This window comes from Thermobia domestica, chromosome 18, assembly GCF_964235325.1.
Source record: "Thermobia domestica chromosome 18, izTheDome1.hap1.1, whole genome shotgun sequence".
Taxonomy (NCBI): domain Eukaryota; kingdom Metazoa; phylum Arthropoda; class Insecta; order Zygentoma; family Lepismatidae; genus Thermobia; species Thermobia domestica.
Window position 1 is genome coordinate 9,343,008 of NC_137471.1, and position 17,171 is coordinate 9,360,178.

General features: G+C 36.2%; 1 long non-coding RNA gene across 1 annotated transcript in view; it reads left to right on the plus strand.

The window, feature by feature from the left end:
* Positions 1-9,870: 9,870 nt before the first annotated feature.
* Positions 9,871-17,171, plus strand: part of LOC145675465 (uncharacterized) — a 451,851-nt gene continuing 444,550 nt past the window's right edge. Inside the window, exon 1 of the long non-coding RNA XR_014129124.1 lies at positions 9,871-10,050. This is a non-coding gene — a long non-coding RNA (uncharacterized LOC145675465). The remainder of the gene's footprint in view (positions 10,051-17,171) is intronic.

Consider the following 17,171-nt stretch of genomic DNA (forward strand, 5'->3'; position numbering starts at 1 on the left):
GATTTGTTTTGACTCAAAATCAGACTTCTTAAATGAGCTTTTGTATACTAAGCTTATAGTTATGAATCAGGATTCACGAGCTAGATATATTTTTTTTAAATTTTCTTTCTTTCTTTTTCTTTTTTTTAAGTACTCTCCATCTTCCATTCCACAACTGGTTGGTACTCATTAACCACCAATACTGAAGAGAAAAGTATGAAATTTATGGAAAACATCGGATCATTATTCAGCTTAATTTAATGGACACCAAGTGTATCTAGAAGAAGTATTCCTTCTAGCTACATTTTTCAGTGGACTTGCTACACGTTGCACAATGAAGTTTCTTATCGAAATTATCATGCGTTTTAATAATATATCGACTTTGTAAACTCTCGACAAAGCTATATACGAGGTAATTCAAAAAAAAAAAAAAATCTCTGTGCATGTGCGAGAAATGTCTGGGAAGAGCGACGTCAGCTCTGTGGCCACTGATCACATATCCTTACTCTATGCCTATGCAGTGACGACGCCAGAGGGGGGCAAGGGGGGCGAGCGCCCCCCTAGTAGCTACTTCTGCCCCCCTGACTGCTACCTACACTGCCCCCCCAGACTCCTACAATCTTTTTAAACATTCTACATGTAGTACTTTATATCAGAATCATAACCAATCTCATTGTCAAATTGTAGTCTACTTTCCATGCATTTACTATGTGGCAGATTAGTCCTCAAGCTTTCTTTTTTGAGCGTCTGGATATGCACGCATATTTCTGTTTTCAAATTTAGCGCCGTTTGAGGTAAATTTTAGTTATACTTTTTTCTTATGATTTTTAATTATTGTGCCTAGCGAACAATAGTAGATTTGGTCGACTTGTTTTCTTCTCATTGGATCAACTTCGATTGGAAACAAAAGAAAGGTAAAACCAGTTACGTAACTTGTTTGTATTTATCCAGGTTTGAAGTTTTCAGTTTCATATTTTGTTTTATTTAAAGGTTCTGTACTTCTTTTTTTCTGGAACATTATTCTCGGCTTTCAATATTCAGAGGATGTGCTTATAACAGCTTAGTTTGCAACTACCAGCGCTTAATTTTTTGAAGGGGATAAAAAGAGTTGTGTTTTCCCTTCCTGCAAATGATAATAATAAATTTATGGAATTAAATTGATTCCCAATGAAACGTATTGTCAGAGTGCTGATCTTTAGTTAGTAATTGGTTTATACTAGTCTTCCCTTACTTATTTTGTTTCAAAGTACTGACGTGACCCCTTCCATATTGACTAGGATCTGCTGAAAAATTCGTAGCCCAACCCAGAATGAGTGTATGTGGAATGGTGAAGTTTTACTTCTTCTACACTTTCCCCGAGAGTCAATATACTACTTTGTACAGTGCTCCAGTTTTTGCAGAGAAGTTAAAAAATCTGAAGATTTCCTCGCACCACTGTTCGTAACACTACCTCTATCAGATCTAAAATGGATTCCTTTCAAGTGTTATTTAAGTTTGGGAAATAAGTACACGTAATAGTTAGACGGAGCTAAATCTGCGGAATAAGAATGATGATCTAGACATTGAAATTCTAGATTATGCAATGTCAGTTGTGTTCGCAGGGGCTTGATGGACAGGTGTATTCTCCTGAAGGAATAGAATTCCTTTCTTTTCATTTTCCGCGGCGTTGAACTTTGAATTTTTCTTTCAGTTTTGTAAGTAATGTAGATATTCTGGATTAAATATCTGACCATTGCGAAGTTAGTCTATGAGTACGACTCCATACTTATCCCAGAAGAATGTTGCAAACAGCTTCTCAACCTACTTCTGTGTCTTGAACTTCTTGGGGCGATGGAGAAATGAGTGCTACTACTCCATAGACTGTTGCTTCGATTCAGGATCATAGTGGTACAACCATATTTCATCTATAATTACTACTTGTGAGCGAAATTGATCAGCATTACGGTCAAATTGGAAGACTTCTCTTAATGCCGTCACTCTTTTATTCTCCTTACAGATATTTTGGGAACCCATTATATCGAGAACTTGATCATACCCAAGCAATTCTGAATTAAGCTACCGACGAGTTCCAAAGAAATACCCCACAAGTTTTGCTAAGAAGGTAAAAACTGAGAAAGCGGGGTGCAGCCAGACCTCAGATTATAATAAGTATATCGTGAATTTACTATACACTTTAAAAACTATATAAATAATAGCTTAAATTATTTATGTCACTCAGAAACAAAATATTATAACAGTTAGGATCTGGATGTTCGTGAAATTATCTATTTGGGTACACATAATCACTTCAGAGGCCTCAGAAACAATAGGAATTTCATTATTAATATGAAAATGTGTATTTATACATACAGAGATATGTTTTTCTAAACTACGGTTTCATTTTTCTACCTAGTACCTACACTCCTTCTGGATTGGACTAGGACATTTTCAGCAGCTCCTTGTAAATTCTCTCTCTCTCTCTCTATAAATATATATATATATATATATATATATATATATATATATATATATATATATATATATATAGAGAGAGAGAGAGAGAGAGAGAGAGAGAGATACGTGGCATATAATACTAGACGAATGTGTTACTTGTAGCATACGCGAAAGTAATTCAATTTATGTTTAGGCTTCAAAAGTTTCATTCAAAAATATTTCATGTGCAGACGTTACTTATTTGTTAGTTACAAATTTTACTTGAAATAAGTTTAATTTATAATCATATAGGTCTAATATGAAAACAGCAATGAAATTACACAATGTAATGTAAAATAAGTCAAACGTAATAAATATGTCATTTTTGGTATGGCAAAGAGCCGCCCCCCCGAAAATGTATCTGCCCCTCCTTTGCCCCCCTAAGAACTTAAAGCTGGCGTCGTCACTGTGCCTATGGCGCTGTGTGCAGTAGTTCAGTAGTATACTAAAGGCAATGTTAACTTGAGAGACGGATCACAAGCGCATTACTACATCTTAGCGCGCGAACCTTTTCACAGGAAAACCTTTCTGTCTGTTTGTGTGTGTGTGTTTTGGTTTGGTTCTCAATCACAGTTGTTTCGACTGGAGCTGCTCTGGGTTTCAGCTGATATGCGCGGAGCGATGATTTCTCGTCCTTTTCCTACCGCTAACGAAATATGTGTTTCTTAGCCTATTTGTTTTTAACCCTGCAATACGCGCGCGGGCGGGCTACTATTGCAGCCCAGCGTTTTTGTTTTCCTTGTCGCAAATTAGTTCGAGCCCATTGTTATTCTGCTTGAAAGTTTGATGGGCTACATCTATAGCCCGCGCGACTTTTGCTGTCATAAGAGTTCCAAAACATGAAAAGTATTTTTTCATCATAGTTTGAGTGTTGATCAGATAATCAATGAGTTTGCAAAATGATGCAGTTCTGATGAGAAATGTTTTCTAGATTGCGATAGTAATGGGAAGAATATTTTGAGACGGAAGAACTGCACTTTTCGGACACAGAAATAGAGAAAATTTAGAAGATGTTACTGAGAATTCCGGGTGGCACTGATACCTATTCATAATAGTGGTAGTAAAGACAGTTGTAAAGTAAATTATTATGTAGCAAATGACAATTTTAGATGAAAAAAAAAAAAAAAAAAAAACTCCTACTCGTAATATTTGCACTCCACTCGTGCTCATAATATTTCGCTTCGTTTTCCTGGACCTAAAGGTGAGGCCAGGTCTGCGTTGTCGTAACTTGAATGTCTAGAATTGCTTTTAGATGCAAACATTTTCAGACTTATAGTTGATTGTAGCAATATTTACATCGACAGTGTTAGAAAGAGATTTGTATGTGACCGTGATGCAAAACTTACAGACGAGACTGTACGTTCCCTTATTGGCATTTTGATGCTTTTGATGAGTGGTAAATGCTTGAAGGAAAGTGTGCATTGACCACTCAATCACTTGTATGCAGAACATGCTTCGAGGAGCTTGAATAAGAAAACATAAAAATAAAAATATATGAGAGTAAATGGCATATGTATAATTATGCAAAATCGTAATCAAACTTTTGATAGCAAGAAATCATAAAAAAATATTTCGCTGAAAAGATATATGTTTTGTCCATAATACGTTTGACTGTAAGCTTTGTAAAATTTTTGTAAAATAATGCGTATTTTTAAAAGAATTCCGACATATATGTTAACGATGAAGAAAAGTTCGAAATGCGCCAGATTGTTGCATTTATTGCTAAATAAAAATAACTGTTACAGTCCTATTCGTGTATTACTTTTGAAAAATGAATGGCGTTGATCTTCTTTGTATATGCGTAGCTCTCAAAATAAACATATTTCTCAAATTGGGTGTAAGACCCTACAAGAATGATAAAAATATTAATAAACTAGCCAATATAATAAAATAAAAACAAATGGGCAACAGTGGTAGCCCGCGCGACTACTCATGTCACAAAAAATCCGCGCGCCTATTGCAGGGTTAACATAACAAATAAATTGTATTTGACAAATACAATATAACATTTGTTTGCATATTCACAACCACTCCTCAAGTTTGATATTTATAGTAATCTGTAAGGTACTGAGAACAGTTTTTTGACCAACGACATTTTGAGCATTTTAGAAAGTCGAAAAATTTAAGGTGGATCAGCACCCGGAAGTCAGTACATATTTTAGCTCATTTCCTTAACTACTGCGCTGTGAAACGTTACATATTGTAAATATTGTACTATAAGATAGAGTAATGTTTCAGCTACAACACAAGACACTGATTTATTTGGTTGTGTCTCCTGATATGGAAAAATGTAATAAATAAAAGAAAATATTTGATTCGTTTTACAATGAGCACACAAGATGGCACTTGCTGTTAGATCTTACTATATGTTAGAGCAAACAAGGCTGGTCCTTCCTTAACAGACGATGCGCTGCTTTTTTCCTTGCAGTGTTTCCATCACCATATTTTCTCACCAGCTGACTTGATTCCGTACAGGGGGCGCGGTGGTTCAGTGGTAGAGCGTTCACCTCCGGTGCTTGGGGTCCCTGGTTCGATCCCAGCTCGTGCCGTGTGGACTTTGTGGTGGACAAACACCGTGCTCGTGGGTTTTCTCGGGATCCTCCCGTTTCCTCCCACTATCCTCATTTCACTCATCTCTCATCATCGCCGTCTCCTTTAGCCTAACCGGCATAACCGTGGGACGTAAAACAAACATTTCATTTTATTTTTTGATTACGTACAATATAACTATTAATACCGCTTATTCCTATGGGCTTTTGTCTGCATAAAACAAAATTTATGCATTATCTTTATTTTATTCAAATAAAAGGTGTTACTGGAATCAAGGCATGTTTTAAATATCCAGGTGTTTCAGAGTCATGTATGTTAATGCTTCAGAAGTTTGGGTAATGAACTTGGTGTTATCTATGCATTATTAGCTGCGCGTAACTGAAATTTTTAAATTCAGAACCTTCCTAATTTTAATTTACTCTTTCATTCTGAGTTCGGAAACAGAATAATAGGGATGTAAAGCAAAAAGTATTGTTACTGTAAGAGAGCCATCATGAGTAGCAGTGATATCAGGTTAAGAACTCGAGACCTTCTGACCCTAACAAATATTTAAAAATTCGTATTTATTAATCAATATTTTGGTAGATTTCAAAGGAAATTTTCTTGTCAACTGTTTATCCTCCGAACGTAGCTCTTAATTCTAGTAAACAGTTAGATTCTGTTTTAGTTATTTTTTTAAAAAATAATTTTTATCACTGGATGAGACCCGATTTTCCAATATTATTTCTTTAAGTAGAAGATCGGACAAATTAGATTGTATGAATGTGGCATTCATCTGTTGTTTTCATTTCGAGAGCTTTGAAAAAGTAAACTGTGCTAAGCAATTCCAAAACAAAGTAATGATTTATTTTTATGAATTAATGAATATTAATTTAAACACTTGTCTTTATTTAACATATGCCTGTTTCACTTTTTAGAAAATACTTGTAGAATATGAGATGAATTTCGAAACTATAAATAAAACCAACTTTGTTCTTGAAAAAAGTATTTGCAAGACAATAACGTCTTAAATTGTTCTGAAGACCCATGCCTCAATTTGACAGAATTTTATATTATCTTCCTGTACTTAAATGACGCCAATATTAAGACGAACCTAATGGTAGCTATCTGTCTCTCAGTTTATAATGAATCTGTACCTTATGCTCGTTAATGAACACCGGAAATGCTTGAAATTTTTTTTTTTTCAGAAAAACTGTTTTTCTTATTAATTTCTCGATTAAAAGTCTTATTCTGTATTGATGAAAGAGTAGGCTCATTCATTCCATACTTTATACGTTAAGTGACTTCTGTGCTTTAAACTTGTTGAGGCTCAAGCCCTGCTGAAGCATTTACTCCCGATCTAATCTGATTTGGATCGGCAAGGTCAGTCTTTTAAAACTTTTTTTTTTAATCGAAAACTGACTCTGATTGACAGCTAGTAATATATAAATGGGGTATCCGCCAGAATGTGTGGGGAAAATATAAAATTTAAGTACAGAAGAGTAATCAAAATTCCATAATGTATTTAAACATGTTATTTCAATATTTATTTGGCAGAGTTGACAAAAAAATACTATGGAAACATTCATTCATATATTGGGCATGAGATTCGAACTTGGAACCTCTCTGCTAAGAAGCATGTTTCTTACTTGTTAGGTCGTTACATTCGGTGCTAACATTTATTACAGTGTTTTATTACGAGACTAATGAAGAAATATTCCCAAATTCCAGTAAGCAACTGAAAAATACTGGTAACTGTATATGTGTGTGAAACTGACGTTAGAGGACATAATTAATTATTCTGGTCTTATCAATCAAATTTTAGTCCTTACAACTCTTTACTCATAAACTCAGCAAGAACTTGCTTAGACCTTTAACACCGACATTATTATTATTATTATTATTATTATTATTATTATTATTATTATTATTATTATTATTATTATTATTATTATTATTATTTCTTTTATATAATAATTGATACTATGTGTCAGCTATAAGCGTCTTTAGAGCAGGCCCGTATCCAGGGGGGTTTAGGGGGGCGGGCCCCCCTAAATTTTTGCTGGCCCCCTAAAAGTTTTACAGTAGGCTTGCAAAAGAACTATAATATGGTGATGAACTATCATATGGTTGGATCGGCCCCCCCCTAACTTCAGCCGGGCCCCCCTTAAGTTTTAGGGCTGGCTACGGGCCTGCTTTAGAGTATGTTTCCATATTAGATCTAGAATAAAAACTTTTCTAAACACAACTTAAATCTTGTCATAAAGCAGTGGAAAAATTAATGATTAGCTTTGCCCTGCTTGAAGCTAAAGCGGAAACAGTTTCAATGTTATTATTTAAAATATTTTCCTGCAAAAGTCGGAAACACTGCTGTGGAGCCCACCTTTTTTATCAACAGGGGATCCCCATATGTTGCCAACTTTCCACTATAATGAAAGACAATACAGCTGGACAGCATTCGTAAATACAGTATTCGATTGATTGGAGATGGTCTTTGCGGTCACTGTTTGTGATCGTTGTGTTTGTGAATTTATTGTTTTTATTTCGAATTGAGTATGTTAATTCTTTATATGTGATCGTGTGTATATATTCTCTTACAAGTGATGGTGTGAATTATATCTTCAGTGTATAGGCCCTATATGTATATAATTTCAGAATGACTTCAGTGCTTTTGTAAATAACTATCAGCAGCTCTAAGTATTTTGTATATAGCTTCGTATATCTGCATACTGTATTGTGTTAACTCCATGGCGAGTGCTTCATCAAGCGCGTTTTCACCCGAGTACAATAGAGCTACGAATAAAAAGTGCATATTACGTAGTGGGGAACGACAAATTGTTTTAAATGTATATTCGTATTTTCGATCTTGTAATGGACCAAGAAGCACTTCAGTTGACAGCTAATGCAACACTAGTTGACGTTTCAACGACAAATAAAAAAGCAGCATATCAAATCCGGCGGAAAATCAGAAGCCCCCCGAAAAACAAGACCTGATCACAAACGTGTGACAAGGATGGACATTTATGACGATTTTTATTCCGGGCCACAATTCGAAGACATGTCCATGCGTTCTTCAAGAAGAATGAACTTCCAACTATCGACAAGATCTTACGCGTTCTGAGGGATGGAGACGAAGTGTCTCAGTGTTCAAAGTGGACTTTGCGCCGTATTATAAAAGAAATGGAGTTTGCCTATATGAGACGCCAAAGAAGTTCTCTACTTATTGATATTGATAGAGAGGACATCATTGCAAGTAGCCATAAATACTTGCGTCTTATCAGGAAAGCTAGAGAACAAGGCAGATCAATCGTGTATACTGATGAAACCGGGGCCAACAAAGGACATACAAAATCTAAGGCATGAGCTGACACTCGCATAAAATCAGCTGATCAGGCTAAACGAGAAGGACTTTCTACAGGAGTGAAAGCTCCAATAGGGAAAGGAGAACGACTGATTTTGGTACATGCCGGTTCTGAAAACGGTTTGGTTCCTAATGCTCAACTGATTTTTCACACACAAAAAAAGATAATATAGAGTATAATAATATAATAAAAATATAAAGGATAATTTTTAAGCTCAAATAACTAAACCCGTAATGAAATAATTGGTGAAGGGAAGGAAATGGATGGAAACGAGAGAATCCAGAGGAAAACCACGATTTCTATCAGTAACAGTGCTCCTTTTAAGTATACTTTCAGGGGATATAATTGTTAACCCATTCCGGCCCAGTGGTTTCAGTGTGAAACCACAGTTTTAACTCTTTTCTCCGTACAGCCTAGTAAATTTAAAAGGAAACCACCTTTTAGTATGAACTTTGCAAGCCATCTAAGGACAGGAGTTTAAATTATTTCCAGTATTTTCATTCGCACTGAAACTGTATAGCCAATTGACGTTGACGTTTGTTGTTTTCTTTCCCTTCATAAATTCATTCTTCGGAAAACAAAGGGTTAACGCGCGTAACTTTGGTGTGGGTGGTATCTTCCTTCCAGTAGGAACTTTAAATTTTCCGGTGTTGATCCCGCGTCGTGAGACAATTGGGGAATAATGAATTAAGTGGTGTTAAACTCCGGTCCAGAAAGCCAGAAATAATGGCGCCTAGGAGACCATACTCTGACCACACGACACTCAATTGAGCGACCACAATTTGGCCAGCATAGTTCTATGGTTGTAGCGAAACGGAGTTTAGTACTTACAACGCAATATTTATGATCTTTTCAGGCCAGTCTATGTAATGAATGTTACATAGAGGACTTTGACTTTGAAGCCAGCTCTGTAAACCAGATGCCAACAAATCAAATCCAATTTGATACATAGGTCTGTATGTTTTAGGCTTAGACCATAATAATTAGTGGCGTATTAAAAGGGTGGCTTTCCGGCTTAAGCATCCGAAATTTTATTTACTATTTTAAAGTAAATGACATATCTTGCAGAAGTTTTACATTTCCAGGAAGAAAGTTAGCAAAGCCTTCCCCCTGAAACAAAATCGTAAATACGCCACTGATAGTAATGGTATATAAAGGATAAGCTTACTGAGTCATCAAGCGTTTTTACCACAGCCTTCTATATATGTACCAACATATATGAACATATAGAAGGCTGTGGTTTTTACTTAAAAAAAAAAAAATCAGCATATGCTCGTAAATGAATTTACAATATTCCGTTCTGATATTATGATATTCATATACGGTGCACCTAAGACTTCGATGGAGTTAATTATCTTCTTAAATTATAATATTTCGACTGTTTTGACAAAACAAAATAATAGTAACTGAACATACTCAAGTGGAAAAGTGCTCGCAATGCATTTGTTTAATTTTCTGGTTTTCTTATCTGGTTATTGAAGTTCTTCGCATTATGTATTACCATTATTCACGTAGTTCAAAGCTTTAACACCAGGTGTCAGGTTCGCTCGAGGAGGGAAACAACATTTGCGCGAGAGCGAGTTTGTTTATTAATTGTTCGGAGTGTTTTAAATTGTGAAATACTGTAGTATTTAGCGTATTGACTGTCAATAATACAGTTTCAAGGAGAGACTGAATTCCAAATTCTTGTATGTTTCATTTACTGAAGGTAAGTATGATTTGAGAAAGTACCCATGCTTGCCGGTTTATAGTGCAAGGGATCATATGTTGTAAACAATAACAAACAATACAGGAAAAATGTGAAAGGAAGTGACTGCGTACTTCAAACATTTATTAAAATAATATCTTTAGAACAACATTGAAATTAATTTTTCAATTAGTTTTTTTTTCTGAGACGAAAATAGCCCGAGAGAAAAGAATAAAATACTGAAATGTCGAAATTTCACTAAATTCATCTCTCTTAAGAGCTTAAACTAAGGTGACCAGACGTACGTCCCATTTTGCCTGGGACAGTCCATTCGGGTTAACTTTACAACGCCCGCTCCAGCAGGTATACTCACTCAGAAACGAGAAATTACACATTAATAATTTTATGAAGATGGACCAAAACTTACTTAACCTTAAGCGAACCCGTTCCTAACCCCTACAGTACTTATTTATATCTTACTCTACTCTACCCTACCCTACTCTACTATACTTTTTAAAAGGGCCCTACTTATCGATGCACAGCTGGAGCGTGTCTTGTAAGATTTACCCGTCCATTCTTTTTACCGATTTCCTGTTTTTTTTTTCTGATTCTCAAACGGGGACCTAATTGGCCAGTTTTTGAGGAAGTATGAACAACGTGTCCTGTAATTGTTCTTCCAAATATGAATGATTAGAGCAAATGCTATATATTTTCCTTAAAGTAATGGGGTTCACTCTAGCAGATTGTTCTACCAAATAGAATATTTGTAGATAAAATACAATGTGAAACATTTTCTGTGACGGAATGAAAGTGTGAATATAAGTAACCACTGCCAATGCACAGCGTACTGAAGTGAATTTTGAGTATTAGTGAAAGTATTATATGTGTAAGTGTGATCTTTCACTTTCTTCTTCAGTAATGCGTATACCCACCGTTGCTGACGCGCTTTCTCCCTACCTACGCACCCCCCCCCCCCCTCGCATCCAGTCGGACCGTCCTGCTGCGCTCCTTTTCTGACTCGATTAGATAGCGTTCGTGCTTTTCAGTGGCAGGGTTTGAAAAAACCCGGTTTTTTTTGAAAAAGCCCAACCCACCTGGGCCCATGTGGGTTTTTTCGGGTATTTTCGGGTTTAATCGGGTTTTTTCGAAATATTTCAATGTCTTTGGGGTAAAATTGTTAAAATGTGGTTTATATTTCAAGATTATCATTGTCACAACTTGCAACAATTTTCTATTCACTGCTGTTTTGAAAAACCGGCCGCCATTTTGAAATTTTACGTTAGATCGCCGCCAAAATATATACAGCTAATTTAGAGTGTCTCGTGCTTATATTCTAAAAATTTCAACTTAAAAGACCGAAAATTACACTTTGTAGCGTGGATACCCGCTATAAGACACCATTTTGAAATTGTACGTTGGTATGCTGCCAAAATCTGTACAGGAAATTTAGTGTATCTCGTGCTTGTACCCTGAAAATTTAAACTTAAAATATCGAAGGTGGTACCTTGTAGTATGTGTGGTACAGGCAGACGATCGAATCATCCCAGAAGCCTCACTGACGTTTACCAAATATGAACACCAAATATATTAATTTAACAGCGTAAAATAAATGGTTTTATTTGAAGGTCACTTTCGATATTTTGTGCGTTCAATTAGGTGAAATTCCCGAGCATTTGTTGCAAGACGTTTCTTTCCAGAAAATTAATTTAAAACAATTAACAAAGATATAATTCATATTTTATCTTCCAGCGTAAAATGAAATAGTTTTATTGTTGAAGTATTCAGTTCCGATGCTTTGTGCGTTCAATTGCGGGAATTTCCCGAGCATTTCTTTCGCGACCTTTTTTTCCCCTCGAAAATGCAGCTTTCTTTACTGTATATCGAAACTTCCACTAGTACGGAAGTTTGAATTCAGCACTTGAAGTAGTAAGTGTTAAGTAGCTTTCGGAACTCTGAGCATTAAGCTTCTTAAATTTGACAAGAATTTTTACGCTATTGTTGGTGTTGATTCTAAAGAACGCTTATTTGAAGAGTACTAACAAATAACTGAACTAAACTGTTATTGTTGGAAAACTAAATTTTACTGAAGAATACTTGTGCTACCACAAAGGTACGAAATAATACTAATAGTTTTACTAATGCACTACATATTTACTGGTAGTACCGGTACACATGGCTTTAAACTCGTCAAACGTAGGGGAGACCGGGGCACATTGTCACAAGTGGCATGTTGTCACAGTAGCAATTCTGAAAAAAGCGAAAACATTAGTGCGCCGGTGCTGCTTTCTTGTTTACTTACTAGATGTCACTACTAACTGTACTTGATTGGAGATACGCTGCAACAACGGTGCTGCGTCAGTTGAACTTTGTTTTCAGTGCCGGAATGTAAATTTTCCGAGTCCTGAAATTGCTGTTTTGTGTGTTCGTGAAAGCGGTAGAAACAAATATTTTTGTGTGTGTTATGTAGGTTACAAATAGAGCTTCATAATGTGCTACTTTGTATGAGCCTAATCTTGTCGTTTGGTATAGATATTTTGTAAAAAGAGTAATGGCAACGCGTGGGGCAAGTTGTCACAAATAAGACGGTGCATGTTGTCACTGTAACAATGTGCCCCACTGTGTGTTATGTATAATACAAACGATAGGGTTATCTCGGTTTCGCAGACGGTGAGAATATACAAAAGAAAGACAGAGAGGAAAGCAACACCAATGGAAGATCTACTGGTTGCAGCAAGAGCTATGAAAAGAAATAACAACCCCATATCAATACGTAGGCCTAAAGCTGCTAAAGAATTTCATGACCACAACAGAACATTGGCAAGATTTTGTGCACGTGTTACAGATGGCGAACTACAGTTCGGCCAATGCTTATTTACATTAGGTTACTCTTCGTAATACTAGGAAGAATTACTAGTATCATACCAAAACAAGCTTCGCACATGTAATTTGGACTCACTACAAAAGAGGTTCGCGATTTGGCTTACAGCTATGCAAAAGCGCTAGGATTGAAATGCCCAGAGTCGTGGAATGAAAAGGCCATTGCTGGCCCAGACTGGTATCCGGTATTTCTGAAAAGACATGGTGATCTTGCTATAAGAACTCCCCAAGCAAATATTTTGCACCTATAAACAATGTCAACGAAGGTCCAAAGAAGATTACGATTCTTCCTCAAAGGACGACGATACATTGTGTTTAGTTTATGGCGATCCATACAGTGCGAGTACATGTAGCGAGAAGTGGATTCAGTGCATTCGATGTACGGAATCAGCCTACGAAAACTGAGGGAAGCAAAACTTGGTTTATGTGTGAATTAACTGTGACTCTGACGATGATCTCCAGGTATGGTACTTTGTAGAAGCAAAAGGATAAACATTTTCAAACTAGTTAGCGATGCGTACTAATAAAACGCAACTAAACTTCGTAATAATATTTACTCCTCTTCTAGCTATACAGCAGTCCTATCAGAGGAATTATTTGCAATTCATAAACTACAATCAAAAACGACTTAAATGCAATTCGCTAATTTTGTGTAGGCCTACTGGAGATGGGGGGTATGACTTGATAATTTCGTCATTTTGTTATGACCTTTCAGTTTGTAGTTTTGATTCCTTAGCTATGAGTTAGTTCTGTTTTCATGGCAGTTTTGGTTTTCCAACAAAGCTTGATGTAACAATAAATCTTTTAGGTTGAGAAAATATAAGCTACAGGTCCTCCTACTTTCTTTCCTATTTAACTAATATAGTTTTCCCTTTCATTTAATTAGGTTTTGATTCTCTTTCAGACGCTAAGTATTTAATGCTGGTAACATTTACAGTCTTTTTTACATTAGTAATAGTTGCATTAATAATATCTACCAATTTCTGGAAAGTGCCACAAGAATAACATGTGACAATTTGCCCCATATATTGTGACAACTTACCCCGCATATGGGGTACATTGTCACAACTGTATTGATCATAAAACATAGTACATAAATGCAGTTCAGAGCAAGGGTGGATAACTTAACGAAATGTTCAATATCTACAATTTGTTATCTGTTACGGTTACTATTTTGTAACCCATTTCTGCACCTAGTTAATAACGTTATTGGTCAGTGTAACTTTTAAAATGGTACGCTCTGAATTATGTTACGCTGAGTAACGTTACTCAATGGAACATTCTGCATTTTGGTATTGTAGTTACGGTCACCAAGGGATTAGCGTTACTCGAAATACCCACGTATGTCGTACCTGCTTGAGATTGTTAAGATAAAACTGGTTCCACTGAATACCAGTTCTCTCTCGAATCCAAAGGGTTTTGTTCCTTGATTTTAGCGATATGAAACGTATTGAAATTCTGCAGAACATTTTTGTGTAAGTAGACATATTTTTGTTATGATGAGTACCATTTCTATGTTTCTCTTTTCTTTATCGGTTACCTTTTGTACCTGTATTTCATCTTCTTCAATTCTGATGGTCTTGGAGTTACGCTTGAGTAACGTTTAAACATCCTTGGCGACAGGGAGTCTAAGGTTGGCTTTAAAAGAATCTCCATTATACTAGTAAATAAATTCCACGTTTTTCAGTCTGTTTTCTTTTTCCTCATACTTAAGATTCAGTAAACACCTTAGGCCCTCAGGCACATGTCCTTTGAGAATAGCATTACTTTGATTGCTCTGTATTTAAAAAGAGGAAGAAGAGAAATGATCAAAGAGTGAAGTTTTTAATATAAGCTTACTGATAAGATTTTTACTTCTTGTGATGACACTGCGGATAGTTGAGTTGATTTGGAGTTTAACGTCCTTTTCGGCAGCGAGGCTTTATGAGACGGGACCTACTGATTAGCATGGAATCGAAACCACATGTGCTCACGTCGGGAATCGAACCCGGGTCTTCCAGGCGAAAGGCGCGTACGAGGCATGAAGGAGCTCACTGCCGGTAGTCACCATACATGTTTATTTTACAACAGTATTGCACTGACCAATGTGGTTGAAGCTCGAGCTCACTTCCCAACAAGGATCGAACCCGGAGCTACATACACCAAAGTTACACATATACTGGCCCCCAGGGAAGCAGGAAGGACATTTCATTTGCTTGCAAGCAATTTAGTTTATAAATCAAATACATATCAGACATCAGTGGCGTAGCGAGAAACTCATCAAGGGGGACCAACACACAAGATTTGGTAGAAAGGATCTTCTGAGGGGTGCACCAATAACTACCAGTAGGCCTACATTTGAATTGAATTGGATTTTTTTAAATGCCTTTAGGCACCTGTGGTGTGAATGAGGAAATGCCCTGGAAATCCTAAGTATCTGTTCTCGGTGAATCCTTTTGTTGAACTTTTAGAAAATTGACTTAAACTATCGATTTTGCAAAACTTCCCTTTGATTTAAGCCCAAATCGAAACATGACAGAGGAAAATTTCGGAGTGTTGCTATTTTCACTCCTAGCTTCTCACTTTAGGTAGTGTATATTTACAAGGAACGGGGTGCACGTGCACCTTTGCACCTTTAAACATATTTCTATTTTATCTTATTTTTGAAAAAAAAAAAAAATCTGCCAGAGAAAGAAAATTGTCAAAAAGTGCTACCCATTCAGAAGACTATTTTCTTCTCATGTGAATGTTTTGACTTCTCGTGGCAATGTGGTAATTTGTAGTTTATTTTGTCTCATTTTCTCCCTTTGATTTGTAATGTTCGTTGCTTTCTTTAAATGCTTATAAGTTAACTTGCGAGAAAGTGTCATAGTCGAAGGTTGTATATCCTACTACTTGTAGAACTGATATTAAAAAGTAAATAAAATAATAATCATGGAAACAAAATTTTCATGTTGTATTCAGAAAACAAACATAGGGTTCTTGCGGTTCTAAATTGCGGTCCTGAAATTAATATATCGCAGGCATTCGTTGATATAGTAGCCTACATGTTGGTTTTCACCAGGTACATTCGTGAAGTGTCCCCTCGAGATTCGTGTAAAATTGATTTAAATACAAAGTTCTCTGCTGACTAATATGTATTGTACTAAATTTAGCTGCCCATGCCGGTAATTGGCATGTTTATGGGTCTTCATATATCCGGAATTCTATCATACACTACCATAACGCTCGGACACAAAATTCATTTTAGTTTATTTAGATGTAACTCACTGGACATGAATGTGGGCATATGAAAAACAAATTGGATCAAGTACTGCTTCTGACACATGTTACCCATCCCGGCCGCCATCTTAGATCCGCCATATTAGATTTTACTTTCGGTTTTTCAAATGGAAATAGGTGCAAGTGTTACATCGGACATTTACGTTTACATTCACTGGTGTAATGTATTTTACCGAAGCTTGTACCATTTGGAAGGTATTACATGTTCATTCCCTCCCACTTTGCGAATAGACATTGCAGGTTAATATCAGTTACGCTTACGTTTTTGATGTTGACAAATCAAAACAATTTCTAACTGGTAAACTCCTTACAACATAGGTGTCATAATCTTATTACATTTCCATGAGTGATTGTTATTACTTCCATGTTATACTATAATAAGGAAGTATTGTATTCTGTCAAAATGCCTAATGTAGATCCAGATACGGCCAGATTTGGGTGAAGACCTACCATTTCCGTATTAACATCTGTGTGTCTGCATGTATATAAGTTCAGAGAATATTTCATCAACGATAACACATAAAAGATTGCATATACACACGGGGCCCTGCACAACTTTCTATTTGGTTCAATATGAAGTGCTTGACATTTAATGGTATATACAAGCTACGATAAAACTCAGTACACCAATGAAATTCCGAGAAAAGTTTACATTAATTTGATGTATCATTTGAACTTATTGCCATTTGAAAAACCGAAAGTTAAATCCAAGATGGCGGCCAAGGTGGGTAACATATATCAGAAAAGGAGTACTTGATTCAATTTGTTCTGCATATGCCATTCATGTCCAGTGAAATCTAAAGAAACTAAAAGCAAGTTTGTGTCCGAGTGTTATAGTAGTGTATGATTGAATTCCGTATATATATGAAGGCCCATAAATATGGAAATTACCGGTATGGGCCGCTTAAATTAGTACAATACACATTGGGCCACGGAGAACTTTGCATTTGAATCAATGTTACACGAATCCCGAGGGGACACTTCGCGAATGTACCTTGTCAGTC